Below are 6000 nucleotides of genomic sequence, written 5' to 3'. Positions count from 1 at the left end.
ATATAGGGGAAACACTGGGCTTCACTAGCTCAACTCGGCCTTATTTCTGCTGAGAGGACGGGTTACATTTAAAAGACATGGACAGAGTCCACCCGGGCACCTTCCTCTGCATGGTCACACACCCTCCTCCCCATAACGGAAAATGATGAGGTGCATTTAGTTAATAACATTGATTAAAATAGTCAATGGTCATCCTTACAGCCGTGAAATGTCATTTAACTTAAGCTTAAGCTGTATATTTCTCAATGGGGGCAGAGAAAAAAAGCAACATTACAAAGTGGGTGATGATATCTGTCAACCGACAGTGAGAAATAATGAGGTTGAGTTGAGTAGTTTGTTAATACTGGCACTAAAGGCAGCAGAAATCAAACCTGAATGGGGAGAAACACATGGACTCCTGCCTGATTACACATCAGTAGAGGTCAACTCCAGGGAAGTCACTGCATGCAGCCATGGCCCCACTATGTACACTTACAGACAAGGCAACAGTTGAATCCCATTGCAATCACTACTCCCAATTCTCTGCCCCCAAACAGCTTATTCACTCCATCCCTATCCTCCTCCAATCGTTTACACTCTCTGTCTCTCATCCTGTTCTCTCACTATTGTCTCTAGTCATATCCTGTAAGATACAGCATAAACATGTCTAAACTGGGCAAGTGGAAAAGTACAACTGTGGATTAAATGTTATCCGTACTGTATCAAGAGAGAGAGCGCGTCTGTGAACCAACACTGACTGAGAGGGACTGGGAGAGTGTTATTCTTACACTCTCTCTCCAGTGGTGGAAAAAGTACTCAATTGTCATACTTAAGTAAAAGTAAAGATACCTTAATAGAAAATGACTCAAGTAAAAGTGAAAGTCACCCAGTAAAAATCTACTTGAGTAAAAGTCTAAAAGTATTTGGTTTTAAATGTACTTAAGTATCAAAAGTAAATGTAATTGCTAATATATACTTAAGCATTAAAAGTATAAATAATTTCAAATACCTTATATTAAGCAAACTAGACGGCACAATTTTCTTAATTTAGCCAGGGTAACACTCCAACACTTAGAATTCGTAAAAAAAAAGCATCTGTGTTTAGTGAATCCACCAGATCAGAGGAGTATGGAATGACCAGGGATGTTCTCTCTCTATCTCTCTCAGCGTATGGGTGAGTGTTTTTTCTCGGACTCTGGATCCGTTTGTGTCACACAGAAAGGAAATGCAAAAGAGGCTGTCGTGATACTCTGGGAAACTCTACGGGACATCTCTTGGGGGGGAGGGGGGGGGGGGGGTAAATACACTCACTGAGATACACACAGTAAAGTGGCAATAAAGTATTCATTAACCCCCATTCAGAGGGAAGTGGGGGAAACAAGCAGTTAAGTTCTCGAACAGAGACTTAACATTGTAAACTCCCCCAAGTTTCTATCTGTAAAACAATGAGAAGCCTTTGATGAGCTCAGGTTTGGGGTGCACCTGAGGGGGTAAGAGAATGGAGAAAACTCCAGAGCTGGATCTAACAGATGAGTGAAATCTCCTGGGGTTAAGTGGAGCACTATGCCAAAGCATTTCAAATACATTATCTTTTCCCTTCACACTATATACTCACTACTTCCATCAAATCATCACCAAGCACCCCCATGTCCATCCATTTATCAAAATGCAGTCCTGGGCCTGTCCTATAGAATGTATAGGCAGCACAGAGAGAGGCCTGTGGGATGGTGTGCAGGGCATTCATTGACAAAAAGGCCTGCTGCCAGTTTGACACCCACCCCCAGGTCTCCCAGAATGTGAATGAAGTTCTGTGAATGGGAGGCAGACCTACACAAACGCCGCTGTGGCTCGAGAGGCCTGCAGGACCTTCACAGGGGGAAGAGTGTGTGGGCGACACAGAACAACAACAAGGGGATTGCAACCCGGGTCCCCCTTTTCTCTCCCCCACCAATGGAGAGGAGGCACCATCACGGGGGTGCTTGATAAGATGGGCCACAAACAAAAACAAAACCAGATGGGGTAAGAGCTGCCCTGGCCTGGCCTCAAACTCCTCACGTAACAATTAACAGCTACCTACCTACCTGCCTACTCCTTACCTACTACTTACCTACCTACTCTCTACCTACTCCCTACCCACTACTTACCTACCTACTCCCTACCTACCTACTCCCTACCTACCACTTATCTACCTACTCCCTACTTATTACCTACTTACTCCCTACCTACTACCGTAATTTCCGGACTATTGAGCGCACCTGAATATAAGCCGTACCCACTGAATTTTAAAAAAAGTATTATTTTGAACATAAATAAGCCGCACATGTCTATAAGCCGCAGGTGCCTACCGGTACATTGAAACAAATTAACTTTACACAGGCTTTAACGAAACACGGTTTGTAACAAAAATAAATAGGCTTTAACGAAACACAGCTTGTAACAAAAATAAATAGGCTTTAACGAAACACACCGTGTAACAAAAATAAATAGGCTTTAACGAAACACGGCTTGTAACAAAAATAAATAGGCTTTAACGAAACACAGCTTGTAACAAAAATAAATAGGCTTTAACGAAACACAGCTTGTAACAAAAATAAATAGGCTTTAACGAAACACACCGTGTAACAAAAATAAATAGGCTTTAACGAAACACGGCTTGTAACAAAAATAAATAGGCTTTAACGAAACACGGCTTGTAACAAAAAATAAAAAATTTGCAGTAAGCTTTAGTTGTCTTTTTGCACTGACTCAATTCCTCACGCTGCTGTTTCCAACGTCTTATCATCGACTCATTAAGACCAAGCTCCCGTGCAGCAGCTCTATTTCCTTTTCCAACAGCCAGATCAATCGCCTTCAACTTGAAAGCTGCATCATATGCATTTCTCCGTGTCTTTGCCATGATGAGGGTGACAAAATGACTACCGTAATCAGAATGATGGGAAGTTTGAGAGCGCTCGATTTAATCTAAACAGTAAACCAAAAAGTTGTTTGACCTTAACCCGTTCGGCAATTTCATTGGTCTAATGAAAGCTTCATGCCGCCAAAAAACTGAGCATGTCACAGAATGTGTTTTTTGGGGGAAAAAAATGTGAAAGTGGGAAAAATCCATATATTAGCCGCATCATTGTTTAAGCCGCGAGGTTCAAAGCGTGGGAAAAAAGTTGCGGCTTATAGTCCGGAAATTACGGTACTTACCTACCTACCTACCTACCTACCTACCTACCTACCTACCTACTCCTTACCTACTTATTACCTACCTACTCCCTACCTACCTACTCCCTACCTACTACTTACCTACCTACTCCCTACTTACTACCTACCTACTCTCTACCTACTACTTACCTATTTACTCCCTACTTATTACCTACCTACTCCCTACCTACTACTTACCTACCTACTCTCTACCTACTCCCTACCTACTACTTACCTACCTACTCTCTACCTACTCCCTACCTACTACTTACCTACCTACTCCCTACCTACCTACTACCTACCTACACTCTCCCTACTCCCTATGTACTCCCTACCTACCTACTAACTACCTACTCCCTACCTACTCCCTACCTACCTACTCTCTATCTACTCCTTATGTACTCCCTACCTACCAACTCTCTACCTACTCCCGACCTACTCCCTACCTACACCCTACCTACTACTACCTACCAACTCCCTTCCTACCTACTACCTACCCACTCCTTACCTACTCCCTACCTATCTACTACCTACCTACTCCCTACCTATCTACTACATATATTCTCCCTACCTACCTACTGTACTATCTACCTACTCCCTACCTACCTACTCCCTATGTACTCCCTACCTACCTACCCCTACCTACTCCCTACCTACTCCTTATGTACTCCCTACCTACCTACTCCCTACCTACTCCCTACCTTCTCCCTATGTACTCCCTACCTACCTACATACTACCTACCTACTCCCTACCTACTCCCTATGTACTACCTACCTTTCTACTCCCAACCTACCTACTCCCTATATACTCACTACCTACCTACTCCCTACCTACCTACTCCCTATGTACTCCCTACCAACCTACTCCCTACCTACTCCTTATGTACTCTCTACCTACCTAATCCCTACCTACTCCCTACTTACTCCCTATGCACAGACATGTACATTTAGACATGAGACATTGAGTCTTCTCTTTTAGCAGTCGGTTTGCAACACTGTACTATGGCCAACTAATCTGAACTTTAGTTCCTGAGGTAAACTCAGTTGAGTCCATTTGGTTCAAATCTAAACTATACTCTCCCACTCTCATAACTCAGCTTGGTGACTACATTGTATGGTGTTCCCAGTCTCAGCCCAGAGAGAGAGAGGGGGTGAGAGAGAAAGAGAGAGATAGATAGAGAACAAGAGAGAGAACAGTAACAGAATCTCCCACCGACAGAAGAGGAGAGGAAGAGCGACCCTTGACCTCCTCAGTCAGGTTCAGGCCCTCTGGTATGACATTTCTGAGGAACTCCCACATACAGTGAGGGAAAAAAGTATTTGATCCCCTGCTGATTTTGTACGTTTGCCAACTGACAAAGAAATGATCAGTCTATAATTTTAATGGGAAGTTTATTTGAACAGTGAGAGACAGAATAACAAAAAAATTCAGAAAAACGCATGTCAAAAGTGTTATAAATTGATTTGCATTTTAATGAGGGAAATAAGTATTTGACCCCTCTGCAAAACATGACTTAGTACTTGGTGGCAAAACCCTTGCTGGCAATCACAGAGGTCAGATGTTTATTGTAGTTGGCCACCAGGTTTGCACACATCTCAGGAGGGATTTTGTCCCACTCCTCTTTACAAGATCTTCTCCAAGTCATTAAGGTTTCGAGGCTGACGTTTGGCAACTCGAACCTTCAGCTCCCTCCTCAGATTTTCTATGGGATTGAGGTCTGGAGACTGGCTAGGCCACTCCAGGACCTTCATGTGCTTCTTCACTCCTTTGTTGCTTTGGCCGTGTGTTTTGGGTCATTGTCATGCTGGAATACCCATCCACGACCCATTTTCAATGCCCTGGCTGAGGGAAGGAGGTTCTCACCCAAGATTTGACGGTACATGGCCCCGTCCATCGTCCCTTTGATGCGGTGAAGTTGTCCTGTCCCCTTAGCAGAAAAACACCCCCAAAGCATAATGTTTCCACCTCCATGTTTGACGGTGCGGATGGTATTCTTGGGGTCATTGGCAGTAATCCTCCTCCTCCAAACACGGTGAGTTGAGTTGATGCCAAAGAGCTCCATTTTGGTCTCATCTGACCACAACACTTTCACCCAGTTGTCCTCTGAATCATTCAGATGTTCATTGGCAAACTTCAGACGGGCATGTATATGTGCTTTCTTGAGCAGGGGGACCTTGCGGGTGCTGCAGGATTTCAGTCCTTCACGGCGTAGTGTGTTACCAATTGTTTTCTTGGTGACTATGGTCCCAGCTGCCTTGAGATCATTGACAAGATCCTCCCGTGTAGTTCTGGGCTGATTCCTTACCGTTCTCATGATCATTGCAACTCCACGAGGTGAGATCTTGCATGGAGCCCCAGGCCGAGGGAGATTGACAGTTCTTTTGTGTTTCTTCCATTTGTGAATAATCGCACCAACTGTTATCACCTTCTCACCAAGCTGCTTGGCGATGGTCTTGTTGCCCATTCCAGCCTTGTGTAGGTCTACAATCTTGTCCCTGACATCCTTGGAGAGCTCTTTGGTCTTTGCCATGGTGGAGAGTTTGGAATCTGATTGATTGATTGCTTCTGTGGACAGGTGTCTTTTATACAGGTAACAAACTGAGATTAGGAGCACTCCCTTTAAGAGTGTGCTCCTAATCTCAGCTCGTTACCTGTATAAAAGACACCTGGGAGCCAGAAATCTTTCTGATTGAGAGGGGGTCAAATACTTATTTCCCTCATTAAAATACAAATCAATTTATAACATTTTTGACATGCGTATTTCTGGATTTTTTGGTTGTTATTCTGTCTCTCACTGTTCAAATAAACCTACCATTAAAATTATAGACTGA

General features: G+C 43.7%; 1 protein-coding gene across 4 annotated transcripts in view; it reads right to left on the bottom strand.

Moving 5' to 3' along the window:
- LOC115207567 (semaphorin-3F) overlaps positions 1 to 6000 on the bottom strand; it is a 100529-nt gene that overhangs the window by 72972 nt on the left and 21557 nt on the right. The window lies entirely within an intron of this gene.

The sequence above is a fragment of the Salmo trutta genome, chromosome 14 (genome assembly GCF_901001165.1).
Source record: "Salmo trutta chromosome 14, fSalTru1.1, whole genome shotgun sequence".
Lineage (NCBI taxonomy): Eukaryota > Metazoa > Chordata > Actinopteri > Salmoniformes > Salmonidae > Salmo > Salmo trutta.
Note: the sequence above shows the minus strand (reverse complement) of the source record. Positions and strands in the feature narration are given on the sequence as shown.